This window comes from Lepisosteus platostomus, chromosome 5 (genome assembly GCF_059453375.1).
Source record: "Lepisosteus platostomus isolate fLepPlt1 chromosome 5, fLepPlt1.hap1, whole genome shotgun sequence".
NCBI lineage: Eukaryota > Metazoa > Chordata > Actinopteri > Semionotiformes > Lepisosteidae > Lepisosteus > Lepisosteus platostomus.
Window position 1 is genome coordinate 13,399,372 of NC_142615.1, and position 15,466 is coordinate 13,414,837.

At 43.2% G+C, this 15,466-nt stretch overlaps 1 non-coding gene across 1 annotated transcript; it reads left to right on the forward strand.

The window, feature by feature from the left end:
- Positions 1 to 3,318: 3,318 nt before the first annotated feature.
- trnat-cgu (transfer RNA threonine (anticodon CGU)) lies at positions 3,319 to 3,390 on the forward strand. Its single transcript has one exon. It is a non-coding gene; the product is annotated as a tRNA-Thr (tRNA).
- The last annotated feature ends 12,076 nt before the right edge of the window (positions 3,391 to 15,466 follow it).

Genomic DNA, 15,466 nt, shown 5'->3' on the forward strand with positions numbered 1-15,466 from the left:
CTGAAGGACTCCACATCGACTTTTGATGATTACAAGAGATTCAAGAAACACAATCGTCCGCAGCTGGGTTTGGATCCTAAACTCTAGAGTTAAAAGAACATAAGCGACGGATATGACCTATAAACTCTCTTAATTGTCTTATAGTTTATGAAATAAAACAATTTCTTAATAAATTCTAACTGTTGAGAGACGATTTATTGAATTTTAACAAAATCACAATTACAAACCTTTTCGGTTAAACTGTTATTCACATACTCTAACGTAAATAAACGTTAGTGTCTTCCGGTGTGTGAGCCAATTTCTCCAAAAAATATTTGTTAGTCTGTCGGGAGGCTGTGCAAGGTGTTAAGAAATAGAATTTCTAAAAGACAGGCTCCCTAAGCTTAACATCAAGGCTGTTTTCTCTACAGAAATGCTCTTTAAATTTCAGCACTGTTGCAACTCCCTTTATAAAGGGTGTGCACACGTATACAACCAAGGCATTGAAAGATTGTTTTAATTATTGTTCCAAAAAATGTTCCATTTGTTTTCTTTTTAATGTTGTTGATTAAAAGATTTTATAAAATGAGAAAAAAATCTGAATGTGAAAAAAGGTCCAAATGCTATTGAAAAAAATCAGTAATGTGAGGAAAGATGGATTGTGGGAGCCCCTTAACTACCCATGTCATGCTGTATTTCTCACTCATTCTACTGGGATTGGTGCCGTCGCTTCTGGATAGTCTGTCAGTGGTCATTCCAGACGGGTCAGGTATGACTGCTCTTCGGAACAAGAGACACGTGACTTGCGAGGATCCCGATAGTGTTGACCTTCTTTCAGAGCCCGGATAGCTCAGTCGGTATAGCATCAGACTTTTAATCTGAGGGCCCAGGGTTCAAGACCCTTTTCGGGCGGTTGTGCTGTTCTTAAGTCTATTGTGAATGTCATTCTAAATAGTCTTTTATCTTTCACTCTTCTAGCTGTACTGTGGTTATTTTAAATGTCCATTACTTGTATTTACAGTAGTGTATTTAGTGTTTCATTTCACAAACCGAAAATGTTCAAGTAGATCTTGTCACTCTACTCCACGTAATCATCTAAATTAAATCACAGTAGAGTACAGAACACGCAGTGAGGAGCTCACACAGTGAGTACTCTTGAATACGACAAGAGGAAAGGCACACTGCAACTCTGCAGAACATCACGTCCGAGTTTACAGTGACAGCAGAGGTTGGAAGCGACGTAGTTTTTTAATACTCGCTCGCTGAAGATCTCTCAAGAAACCTCGGTGGAGATTTAACGGGTGTCTAATAATCACGTTCAAAAAGATGACGATAAGTTTTTTTTTAACTAGGTAGCCTTAATGGCAACACGGTGTGAGTAGATTTTAAAGCAGCTGCAGAGTACCCGTAATGGCAACACAGTGCTTTGAGTGCGGCTTTTCTTATTTCTTCTGCTGAACCAGTGGAATCGGAATATACTGATCCGCATAAGAAGCGCTTTCGGTTTCTGATCATTTTTATTGAGCGCTGCTCTAAGTACCACAGGCAAGATGGCTGGTGGTCTAAGGCGTTGCGTTCAGGTCGCAGTTAACCCTGGAGACGTTTGTTAAAATCTCACTTCTAATAAAGAGGTCTTTCTCGTTAGAGAAGAAACAATAGAAGCCTTAAGCGGGGAAAAAATCACAACATCTCGCATTTCACGTGTTTAATGTTAACTGTCTCAGTGGTTGCCTCGGTGATTGATGGCTCTTCTCCCTCGCAGGGTGACGGCAAACGTCTTCAGAGAGGGAGTCTCCCACGCACGGCTTTCCTTTATCAAGAGCTGAGACAACAGAAACAGACTTCCAACTGACATGAATTACTTCTTGAGCGTTTTTGACTGTCTTTAAAAGCTGAAAGCAGGTGAAAAAGTCTTTGGAAATGAGGCAATGACTGCTGACAGTAAACAGAACTGACGCTCAGCTGCAGACAAGCGCTCCTCGTTAGCATAGTGCTGAGTACCCCCGCTTGTTGCGCGGGAGAATGGGGTACGTTTCAGTGACAGGGCGCTGGTTTAATTTTTTAACAACCTGACTTCACTTAAAAAAGTATGTACTGTGTACTACGTTTCGGACTAGATAGTGTGGTAGAATATGGAGATCATCTCCAGCTTTGAGCTCAACTGCAACAAGAAGTCATGCTAAATGTAGTATAGTGAGTAGACATCGCCAGACAACAGAACGAGAGAGTAGAAGGCAGGTATATATGGTGTAAGGGCGTGATCTGTGTAGTTAATAAAATAGTTAAAATGATATAAAAACGTCTCTTAATTAACATACACAACATTGAAGGCGACGAGAGATGAGTGCTTGACGGACTCAAAGCGAGTGCAGTGCAGATTTTAGTTCTCTTGCTGGTAGAAACGAACTTCTGAATTTTCGGACTTTTCGTTTAGCTTGGCCATGGAAGATATGGCAGCCGCGCCGAGAAGCTTTGCTTATGCCCAGCTTTTTCCACCGCTTCTACTGAACCTCGGAGCCCGGGATTTGTATACGGAATACAAGATATGGATGGAGTCGTACAGATTTGTTTTAAATAGCCAGTGGATCTACAGAAGCTCAGGATGCCGTGGGACGTGCTACATTACTGCACTGTATCGGGGCTCCCGTGCAGCGGATTTTCGCCAACCTCCCTGGAGAAAAAGACTGTAGCTGCCTTAGACGCTTCCTTTACACCGCGGAGAAATGTGGTTTTGGAACGGCATAAATTTAGGCAGAGAACTTAGTCTCAGGACGAATCTGTTGATGCTTTTGTGACTGCACTAAGAGAACTGGCTAAATCTTGTGACTTTGGAGTATTGGAAACTGACATGTTAAGAGATCAACTTGTGGAAAAATGTGCACATAAGAGACTATAAATTGCTGCAGGAGGAAGGGCTGACTTTAGAAAGAGCTCTTACAGTCGCTAGAATTCATGAAGCAGCTCAAGCAGAATCATGAATGCTTTCTGACCACAGTGACAAAGTGACACTGAACGGGGCGCTCGCTCAAACTTTACAAACAAAAGCCGAGCAGCAGGACGCAGTCATGCTAGAGAAATAGAAGAACAGGGGACGGCTGACATTAAATGTTACAGGTGCGGACTAAGAATGCACAAAGCAGATGAATGCGGAGCGTGAACAGCAAAATGTCTACACTGCAAGAAAACAGGACATTGTGCACATGTCTGCAGAACATCACGTCCGAGTTTAAGGACAAGTATCCCTTTTATTGTTGTTGCTGCCTCCGGTTTACATTTGGCGATGTAAACCAGATTCAGAAAAAAATAATTTGAACAACCTTATTCCCATGCTTACGCGAAGGCGCGGTGGCCAAGTGGTAAGGCGTCGGTCTCGTAAACCGAAGAGCGTGGGTTCAAGCCCCACCCGTGCCAGTTCCACTTGTCACCGCTTTCCTTTAGTTTCAAAGTCTTAAAAAAACTCGCAATGTAGGGATCTCAATAGTAAGAGAACATAACTGTCGCCAGTGATTAGTATTCTTGCATATCCTGCCTTGTTTTTTAGTCAACAAAGCTTGTTTCTCTTCACACCCATCTTCCGAATGATCGCCTCAGCATTGGGAAGGAACGTGCGCTTGGTACAGCCCCCGACTCCATGGTCTGATCACAAACAGATCGGGTGAGCTGTCAGTCCACGTTGGAAGTAACGTTCGAAAGCACAAAAAATCTGACTTAGGAACGAGAAGACCGTGTTTTTTTAAACGAGTAAACGATAAAATAATATACTGCCTGCAAGACTATGTCAAGTTCAAGTTCAAGTTCAAGTTTATTGTCATTATACTCATACACAGGTATATGGTATAACGGAATGCTATTTAGCTAGCTCTCGGACATAAGTAGTACAAAGAAAAAAACACAACAACAATACAATTGTATAACAAAAGAAAGAGAGAGACAACAGCCGATGTCCAAAAAACAACAGGCAGCGTGCAAAACAACAAAAAGGTAACAGGTTATGTGCAAAAACACGCATCAAAAGAATGAAATAAAGGGATAGAAATGATGGGGAGTGAGCTTTTGACATGTATGGTAGAGATAGATTTTCAATGTGTGTTTGGGTTTTTGGTAAGAAAGAAGGCACTGTGAGGTTCAGATCATAGGTGAGAGGTCAGGTGAGAGTGAGAGAGGCTGGGAGTTTAATAGTTTGATAGTGCGGGGGTAAAAACTGTTTCTGAGTCTGGTAGTCCGGACCCAAATGCTCCGGTACCGTTTTCCATGTCATGCTAAACGCCACAAATTGTGTTAGTCCAGTCGTATCAATCGTCCTAAAAATACGGAAAATCGGATGCGACTGGTGCAGTCAGCACCTATTTCTTCAGGATAGTCGAGCATTTTAAAACAGCAAATTCACAGCTTTGTGTCTATTAAGCTTTGTGTTTCACTCTCCAAATAGAGGCACGGGTTTAAATCCCACTCCCGACAATCAGGCGTTTTACCCTGTCTTTTTTACCTGCCTTTACACTGTTTCAGTCTTGTTGTGCTCGCTGACAATCACAATACGAGGAAAACGGAGAAACTGCTATGCAAAAACATAACGGACAGAAAAAAGCTTCGTAAACACGTGAATGTGATTAGCAGCAGTAAGGTATGCATTCAAATGTTTAAGGCTGATTTATAACAGCAGCAGAAGAAAGGTGCAGCCTTTGTGAGAATTCGCGGGTTTCTATGCTGCTTGGACTTCTTTCAAGCCTATGAAGTGACCCCCGTTTTATTTTCATTTTCAAACTTCAGAACCGAATAACGAAAAGGTTTCATGTCTGACAGCATTCCGTTGCAAATACCGTTTCCACGATGTATTCAGCGACGGGAATGAAATATTTTAGTGCTGGCTCAAATGCGAGGAATTTCAGAAAAACCTGGAAAAGAAACGCTTGCAGTAAATGACAAATGTAAAGCGTGTAGTCAGCATGAACAGAACAACGCAATGCTCTGTAAAAACGATCTGGAGCCGCAATTACTCTTTTATCTCGGGCAGTTCATTCCGATAAGATGTTTCCGCAGAATAAATGAAATGCCGAACTCCAAACATGTTGTTGCCATTATTGTTACTCCTGCTGCTGTAGTTTTAAGCTTTAATCAGTGGGTATGTAATGTTGTAAAAGGGCTGGACTACTTTGTTCAGTCCAAATTCCACTATGTGAATTTATGCTTTTTTAATATAAGCATTAACAATACAATGCGTGCTCAAAAACCGTTACTTATTAGCTTAAGAAGCGGCAGTGTTTTGACAAAGTGTGGTATTCGAACAGAAAATGCTGAAGTGTTTAATACTTGCTTGTGAGCAGATCTCCCTCGATTTAGACAAACTCTTGTTCGGCTGATGATTTCAGATCAAAATCTGAATCAAGTGGAAAGAAAGCTGAATTACGCTGGGTACTGGGTATCACTGTTACGCCATCAGGTCATGCTAGGAGGATTGGGGGGATCAAATTGACACAGAGGGACCCAATGTGGGGGCTGAACCCACAGTTCTGAGATTAAGAGATTTTTGCTCTATGGACTGCGCCTATATAACTCTTGTGCTACAGCAGTAATGTTTCTGGGTGTGGATGAACATGACATATAGACTGACAGCAGGAACACGTGGCCCACAGGCAGTGACAGTATCGCTATATTTGGCTGCAGTATATTGTGTTGAGAGCAGCATTAACTTTCCTGCAGAGATGGGAGTGCCTTTAATACAGCTCTTTCAATCGGACAGAGTAACAGGAACTGACCTAAAGTTTCGGCTGTGGATCCATCTCCACATGGGGGACAGTAAAATAGCGATGAAGTAATGTTTCTGGGTGTGGATGAACATGACATAATAGACTGCCAGCAGGAACACGTGGCCACCAGGCAGTGACAGTATCGCTATATTTGGCTGCAGTATATTGTGTTGAGAGCAGCAATAACTTTCCTGCAGAGATGGGAGTGCCTTTAATACAGCTCTTTCAATCGGACAGAGTAACAGGAACTGACCTAAAGTTTCAGCTGTGGATCTATCTCCACATGGGGGAAAGAGACAGTAAAATTGCGATGAAGAAACATAAAGATTTGTGCTCGCTGCAAAGTAGGAAAGAGGTGGTCAGACACATGAAACAGCTTGGTGATAATTTGCAGTGACAATTTTATGTTATTTAGTACACGGATTTCTCTTCATGTTCCTTAAGATGTGTAATTTGTATGTTGGTTGTATGAGAACAGTTTCTCCTAAAGTCCTGTCAATTGACAGTGGAGAGCTAGCTGGTGCACATCTTCAAGAAGACTCTCTTTAAGGCGGTTACAAGTTTCTCGAACAAATCTGTGTCATATTTTTAAAATAGTTTAGCTAATGAGCAACGAGAGTACAAATAAATTCTCCCACCCTCCATTTGAAGATAAAACTCCATGTGCGAGTCAAAGTTTCCTTGAAGCTACTGATGTTCGTCATTATTGGACATTCCCGATGATATTGACTAAGAAGCTCAATTTTTACGTGTTGTAGTTCAACATGTGCAAAACATTCGTATCCCCTGCAAATATCGGCAAGGTCAGTGATATTCTCAACAATTTGTGCCATTGCAATTCGTGCGATTGGTGCCATACTTTTTCGAAATGTATACTGACATGCCAGGATCAGAGGGTCATATTTAAAAAACTGGTGCATTAAAATTTCTTGTACTTCAGGATTTTGATAGTCTGTTACATTGTCTTTCACACGTCAGAACTGTGAGACATTTTCATAATCGGGGGGAAGGCCGTAGCAATAAGCAGAAAGTGCAATCACCTTTTCCCAGTGTAAGTCCCTGTTGTGGTGAGTTTTTAAAATTGGTTTGCGATTTTCTGAAATATATTCCATACAAAAATATAAATTGGACAGTCGCTATTTATTTGGATATTCCCGTTCAGTGAAGATGTCTACAGTATTCCAGCCGGATTAGTACTGATCGAAGAGAGCCATCTACAGGCGAAAGGCGACATAACATCACAGCAGCACCATTTAAGGTGGAACGAAAAACACGCATAAGAAGCTGGCGAATAAGAAGCCAATTTAAGCCTCGTAGCAGACCCTTGGAGGCACGCTCAAAATAATCATCTTTCCAAGTACTTAAGAGTCATATTTAGATCGCTTTACTGCAATTTTATTTGATTGATGGGAGATGTGAAGCCATCGAGCCTGTACTGCACTTTCACATTGAAATTGAAGCCATTTCTCATGCTTTCTCTCAGTTTCGGGGCTGCAATTGAGTGTAAAGGAGGCGACTTGAAATTGAAACGTGTAATCACCTTACAGAGGGTCTTCACGACGGGGTGCGTCAGCTAGTTCTCCATTATTGTCAGTTTACTGGACTTCTGAAGAAACCTATCTACAGCGAAGATACAAACTGCACAGTTTAAGGCACATGAAGAGAAATCTGTTTGCTGATTGACTCAAAAAATGTCGATACAAATAATCTGCCAGGCTGATTTACTTGTCTGACCACCTCCCTCAGTTCCCCTTTGCTGTTAGCACAATTCTTTCAGTTTCTTTTCTTGTATTTTCCTTGCTATTTTAGTGTTCCCCATGTATAGATGGATCCACAACCGAAACCGTTTTCACCCTGTGTTTCTGCAGCGTCAGTCTGTATGAGGAGCACGACTTGCACAGCTCCAGTGGTGCAATTGGTCAGCACGTGGTACTTATACAACAGTGCACAGCGGAGTTATACCGAGGCTGTGAGTTTGTGCTTCACCTGGAGCAGTGTCTTTAGCTACTGAGAGCAACTGTCGAGTTTAGATACTGTTAGGTATTTGATGGAGATAAATTAACATCAAACGAACAAGTAAAGATTTATTTCGAGTCACAATCAAAGAAGGCTCCACAGCTGAAACGTTGTGTTTACTTCCATTTTCAGCATGGAATAAACCTATACTTTTCCATTTGCAGACCACGCATGCTGTGATGCAGCTCCCTACTTAAATTACTATCAGCTATGTACCTCCAGTTGACCTGTACACAAATATATGAGAGAGGTCTACTGAGACGAGAGGAGCACTGAAGATTTGATAAAGCTCTCGCATTAGATTCTGTGTTTATGTTGTTCCCCAGATTTGTTTTTAATGTTCTTTCTCTTTTGAAGTTGTTGCGTTTGTTTTTTTTTTTTTCTGATTGGTAGCTACAACGGGTCAGTTGCAACAAACTGGCTGCTGAAATCTGTCAGCAGCTCTGTAGCAAACCTGTTCTCAATTGCAACAAACCTAAAATAACAGCTGCTCCCCATTAGATGTTACTAAAGTAGGAGACTAAGCAGACGAAGTGGAACAAAAGATTACATTGGGACTGTCCTGAATGTAGTGGAAATAATATCGTCATTAAGTAATGAACAATTGCTTTCCAGACACTACAATTATTCACAAGGAATTTTATCAATACATATTTTATTAATAAAAGTGTAATATCTTAATAATGAAGTTTAATGTTATCTATATCAGTAGCTGTATTACAGGTAATGCATGCACAGACTTTATTATACTATAATGAATTTTCAGGTATCCCGGGGAGAGAACTGAAGTGAAGGAAATACATATTTAAAAGGGGTGTAAGTCTTAAATGTGTTCTGTCACATAGGGGTGTTAATTGAATAGATTTGTTGTAATATTATTTGACTCTACACTTGTGTTTCTCAGGAGACAGCATTAATATTGGGGATTTGCGGATACAGATAATAAGTTGTACTATACAGGCAAATGTATGGTTACCTTAATGAAAAAAACTCTTATCATTACCCTTTTCAACATTATTATTTAAGACAGTCTTTCAGAACAGTATTCTCGTATTAGTGGCTATAGTCTAATGATAATGGTGGTGAAACAGGCGAAATGTGCGGAAAGAATTGGAGATGGAACAGGAGACTCATCCAGTCGATAGAAAGCTTGGGTAGGACTGCACAAACACCGTGCCAGTGCTTAGTAGCGTCATTTAAAAATAATACGTGGTTTAACAATATCAACTGCTCTTCTGTGAGCTCAGCTCCACTACTAGTAATACATTGCCCAAATTTTCAAATTAGATACATGTGTTTTCTACGTGTATGTAATTGGTACTTTTTTGTTTTAACTGATTTAAAATATAATCTGTATAAAACAGACAAAGGGTTTATGTGTCGCGCTGAAATTCACACACAAGTAAGGAAAGATATCGCGCTTAGGAAGAAATCCAGAGTGGAGACGCCGGCGATTGAAAACAACCACATACAGCCTGTACTGTATGTGCTCTACCACTGAACGAAACTTCCGACAACTACTGTATCTTTATCTGCAGCACTTTCTTTTAGGAAGAGTGAGGAGTCTACAAGCCTAGAAAATAAGACAACTAAGTGAACGACAAATTTTCACTTTTTGATTAAAGAACATAAAAAACACCTTTCTTCCAGCCAAATTCAAACCAGAGAACAAAGAGTTCCCAGCTGTTTCCACTATATTCCTCCGCTCTTATAACTGAGTTATCGAAAACACAGGAAGCCCACCTTTTGTCTTACATAAAGCACAATGTAGTGCAGCGGTCCTATTTATTTAAAACCCAGTTCGAAATCAAATCTCATTCCCATAGTCCTGTTTAGTTTGAATTTAAGCAGTTATAGCAGCAATGCTTGGTAATAAGACAGAATTAAGCGTTGCTGTGCTTTCCTTAATGAGGCCCCATCTCACTCTCCATCCCTGTGGTGCAGCCACAGAGAAAGTATTCATGCAGGCTGATTTAAGATGTTTTCTTTTGATAAGGGACAGCTCCCAAACGGGGATGCACTTAGATAAGCCTGGCTATCATGATCAATGGTCATCCATTGGCGCCTATCTGTCTAGGGAGTGCCAAATGGACATCTGGACTGCATTCCTAAGTGTCAGGAGTATGTGACTAGTATCTCACCTTGATCAACCAATCAGAGACTGGCAGGGTGTGGTAACACCATGTGGGTCTCCAATGCCCGCCAAACTCTCAACCTATCAGAACACATCTGTGTCTTGGTCAAAAAGGGAGCGCAAGCTCAGATCAGGGCTCTCCTTGGCCATTTTCGCGCATCCTCAGAGACAATCACGTGACAAAGGCTGTTGTCTGCAAAGGGACTTGGACTTTGTTCTAAGCGCGGGGCCGAGGATCCCGTACGTTCTCAGAATTCTACCAACGTGAACGCTCCGCTTGATCAACGGCAGCCCACAGTTGGACCCTCGTCGACAACCTGAATAGCTTATTCAGAAGCAGCGCTGGACCGGGAACGAACCAGCTTCTTCCTGGGCAAAAGAGTGACTTGTGAGGACTAGCCGTCACACTGCATAGAGTGCATAGTGCATAGAGACTTTCTACCAGCCAGCCGGACTGCTGGTAGATCCCCTCGGAGCAACGACTGCCCTGCGCGCCGCAGTCAGATTCCTCCGCCCGTCCTACTCCGAGCTGCACCTCGACTGGTTGGCCAGTAGCCAGAGGACGCCGGGACAACGCCCATTGGACAACCGCCGGGACTGAGGCTGCAACAGAGCCTGTCAGCTGGTTTGGTGTTCGTGCTGGGAAATTCCAAATCCATACACAGTGGATAAGTAAACCCCATGTTCTACATTGCGTCTCGAGAATTCAATTGTACCTCAACACAAGTTGTTATCAATTTAATTCATGAGTAATGTATTTACTTCCGAGTTTAGAGTAACAGTGGGTAATAACACTGATTAGCGATTTGGTAACCGAACGATATATATTGACATATATTCTCTGTTGTGTATCTCTTTGTGTTTGCATCTCTTCGAGATTATATACTTTGTATATTGATAACCCTCACAGTAAGGTCTGCTGCTCGTATCCAGGCAGACTAGTATATGTTTGGTGCACAATTTATATGAATAAATGTATCTCGTGTATTTAACCCGTGTGTGTGCGTTGTTAGTTGTTCTGACGATTGATTTTCTAAAAACCACAACGAACAACCTCGTGATTACTGCTACAATTAATAATTGTCTCAGTAAACCCATCAAACCTCTACACTTGTATAGTATAATTTATTATCTGTACCCGCAAATCCCCAATATTACTGCTGTCTCCTGAGAAACACAAGTGTAGAGTCAAATCATATGAAATAATACAACAAATCTATTCAATTAACACCCAGATGTGACAGAACACTTTAAAGACTTTAAGACCCCTTTAAATAAGTATTTCCTTAATTTCAGTTCTCTTCCCTCCATGGGATACCTGAAAATTCACTATAGCATAATAAAGGCTGTGCATGCATTACCTGTAATACAGCTACTAATAAAGATAACATTAAAGTTGATTATTAAGAAATCACGCTTTTATTAATAAAATATGTTTTGATAAAAGAAGTCTTAATAGAACCTAGGTAAATCCCTGTAGTAGTCTAACACCTACAAAAAAAAACAGAACAACTTCAAAACAAAGAGAAAAAGAACATTAAAAACAAATCTGGGTAACAACAAAAACACAGAAAAGTGAGTGCTTTTTCAAGTCTTCGGTACTCCATCGTGCTCCTCTCGTTTCAGTAGACCTCTCTCATATATTTGTGTATAGGTCTGCTGGAGGTCCATTGCTGATGGTAATTTAAGTAGGGAGCTGTGTCAGCATGTGTGGACTGCATAGGAACAAGTAAAATTTTATTCCATGCTGAAAAGAGAAGCAAACAATGTTTGAGCTTTGGAGCCTTCTTCAGGTCTGACAAGGAACAAACCTTTACTTGTTCCTTTCATGTTAATTTAGACCTGATCTCCAGCAAATACTTAACAGGACCTAAACTGGTCAGTTAGTTTAAATAGTTGAAAATATAGGCCACACTGCTCCAGGTGAGGCTTGAACTCAATCTCAGCATGAGTTCGATCGCACCACTGGAGCTGCAGATGTCTTTTTTTACACAGACTAATGCAATTGCAATTAGTCACGAAACAAACGAGAACTGCAGCTGTACACTTGAGACAGGATGCTACTGTATTAATTTTGTTTAACACTCCAGTCGAACAAGCCGACATGTCACTATTGCTAAATCATTACAAAAGACGCCAACTAATGACCAGTTTTATTTTTAACAGAACTTTACTGAAAGTTAAACTTATAAAACTACCTGAGCAAATAAATACAACAATTATTGTTCCTCTGACCTTCTCAGTATTTCTTTTTTTAAATTAATACATTTATTTATCCACAGTGTGCCTTGTGCTTACTTTTCAGAACTCTCTCTCCTGTGTCAGTAGGAGCTTACATTTCAAGTTAAGTTCTTTAATCAGTTCCAATATCTTCCTTTCAAAGTAGGGAAGAGCAAGCTGGCATGTTGTTTTGCCTATGGTTATTCTTTATGACTATATCTTCTGACACCTGTGCACAATCCTACAACATTACAAGAGAAGCACTATAACAGGAGTCATAAAAATGCAAGAAGCCACTTTGAACAATCTTTCGGAATTGTAAAACAACTAACGCTTTGCTTGGCTGTCATTTGGTTTGTATACCAGTCCATCAAGAGCCAGCACCATCATCATCAGGTCATGTGCAGTCCTACACAACCTTGCGATTGACTGGGATGAGCTACCTTTTCCATCTCCATGGCATGCAGCACACTCTGGCTGTTTCAACACAGTCATTATTGGACCACAGTGCACTGTCTCTTCTGTCCTGTGGCTATCATAATCACTTTTAAGAAGCCAAGTTTTTTTCTTTAACATGTGCTTGGGTGCCACCCATTTCCTTATTATCCCTGCTTTCCACTGATAACCACAAATACAGAGACCCATCACAACAAAATACTTAGCAAATCTATTCAGTTGACTCCCAAATTTTATAGAACATATTAAAAGCTCCCACTCTATTTATATAACCATTTGCTCTGTTCTGTTCTCTTCACTTCCTAGCATATCTTAAAGCTCACAGCTACTAGTAATGATTGACATTAAACATAAATAGTAAATGACACTTCTGTAAATACACACATTAATAAACTTCATTATTAATAAATATGGTATGAGTGTAAAGCAATTTTAATTAATATTCCAATACATTTCCAAGCAACGGATTATTTCCACTATATTTGGGAGCCTTCTAATGCAATCCTGCGTTACACCGAGTACGGTGCTAAGCCAAATGAAGACAGTTTAAATTAGTCCGCTACTTTAGTTACTCTGGAGTGCTGCAGTTGTTACTTTGTGTTCATTGCAATTGAGAACAGGTTAAGTTCGGCACTGCGGACTAAGCACAGCAGGAAAGTTTGTTGCAATTGGACTTAAGGTGGAGCACAAGTTTAGACGGCATCTGCGTTCTAAGCACGGGTTGAACTCCTGTTAGTATGCTACTTTCAGTTCGATGCAATTGACCCATAGAGTTTGCCCTAATAAGGTCTGAATGAAGCTTAAGCAGAGCCAACCCATTGCCTTTATAACTTCCATTAATCTCCACCCATCTTCCCTCGCTCACTTTTGATCTTTCTAAGACAAGCATTTAACTGGAGTTCAGCCCAATGATACTGCTGAGAACCAGAGAAAAAATATATATATATATTGTAACGCCCTCGCCTGGTGGTGAGGAGGAAGCGCCCCTAGGCGTGCATAGTACCGCTGGGCATGCTGGGAGTTGTAGCCGGGGAGAGTCTGAGGGTCAGCACGGTGACCAGCGGCTGACCCTACCTGTGTAAATAATGTCCTAGTAGTTCTAGTGCCCTGTGTAGTCTTATAAGTGTATAGCGTGTTGTTAAGTAATTACCACCCTAAAGATGTGTACGTGTTCTGTCAGTCTCCTCATGTGCATGTATATGCTGTGTTTGGTTTTGTGGTTGTTAAAGAATAAAGCTATTGCTTGGTTTGTTAAATGCGTCTCCACTGTTCCTTTGTTCTGAGAAAAACCTGTAAATGCTACATTGGTGTCAGAAGCGGGCAGGATGGACAAATCTTGGCAGACATTAGCCGATTCTGTCAAGTGCTGTCTGACTCTAAAAGAGACAGAACCCATCGGCAGCGCACATAGGGAGCCTGAGCAACTCCTGGGTGCGACAGGTGGCCACAGCCCTTACCAGGGCTATCCAGTAGTGGTCCTGCCGGTAGAATTGGGGCGACTGCCTGCTACTCCCGCCCAGTGGATGCCCCAAAGAGAAGATACCCTCCCTGCCGGAGCTGACCAGCGATTCCCACACCGACGGAGGAGTCCAGCAAGGGGGAGGAGAAGCCAGCCCGTGCAGCAACCCCCGCGGAACAGCCCCGCACGCTGTTTTGCGACCGCAGCGGGAAGAGACGACACCGAGCCCGGTTCTGCTGGGCACCCAAACCTCGCACTCCGTGATCAGTGTCGGGAAACGGGAACGGGTCGGCTCAGCGCGGGGACGGCCGCCCTTGAACACCTCAACCCCCTCTCCGGAGAGCGCTGTGAAGACCGGCACCCCTCACACCACTGTGGGGCGAGTCGGCTATAGCCTGTACCTCCAGTGCCGAATCGAATCGAGGAACAACCCTGCCTGGCCCTACTGCGGCTAAGGACTGTGATGGGACAGCTCGCCGCAATGCGGGGGAAACAGGAGCTTGCCTTTCGTCTAGGTGCAGCGATGGTGCGCCACCCCTGCTACCTCGCACCCATCCAGGAGGACTGCATTCTGGGGCTGGACCTTCTGCAGCGAGTGGGGGCCAGTTTGGACTTGGGCCGGCAGGAGTTGGTGTGGCAGGGGGAGCAACTTCACCTGGTGGAGGGCAGGCCCGGCGAAGGCCGAGGGACGCGGGCTTGCCGGAGCCGGGGGAAAAAGAGTCAGTGGCGGCGGCGGCAGACCGGGCCTGTGAGCCGGGGAGCGAGCGTGCCGGATCCTGCCCCCGAGTCGGCCGGGGGGCCAGACAAGGCGGCAGGGGTTGCGTGGAAGATCCTGGAGATGGCCGCAGCAGGAGTGATTAAGCCCTCCGCGAGCCCTCGGCGCCAGCTGTACTGGTCCAAAAAAAAGAAGGCTCGTGGAGGTTCTGCGTAAACTACCGCAAGCTGAACGAGGTCACCTGGAAGGATTCATACCCCCTGACGAGGATAGACGATGCCAAGGACTACATCACCGGGTCGACCTGGTTCAGCTCCCTTGACCTCCGCTGTGGCTTCTGGCAGGTACCACTCGCTTGAAGCCTCTGGCAGTTTACTGCCTTTGGCCTGTGCAATGCCCCGGCGACTTTCAAGTGGCTGATGGATAGGGTGCTGGCATCGGTCCCGTGGAACCAGTGTATGCTGTATCTGCTGCGCAGCTTTCTGGGGTTGGCTTCGTATTACCGGAGGTTTGTCCGGGACTTTGCCAGCATCGCTCCCCCGCTGCACCGCCTCACCGACAAGGGCCGCCGTTTCGACTTGAACTCGGGCTGCGAGACGGCTTTCAGCCGGTTACGTGAAGCTCTGGTGGGGGTCCCCGTGTTGGCCTACCCCGATCCATGGTTACCGTATATCCTGGATACCGACGCGAGTGTCTCAGAGTTGGACACGGTGTTGGCGCAGGAGGGGCCAGATGGGGAGCGG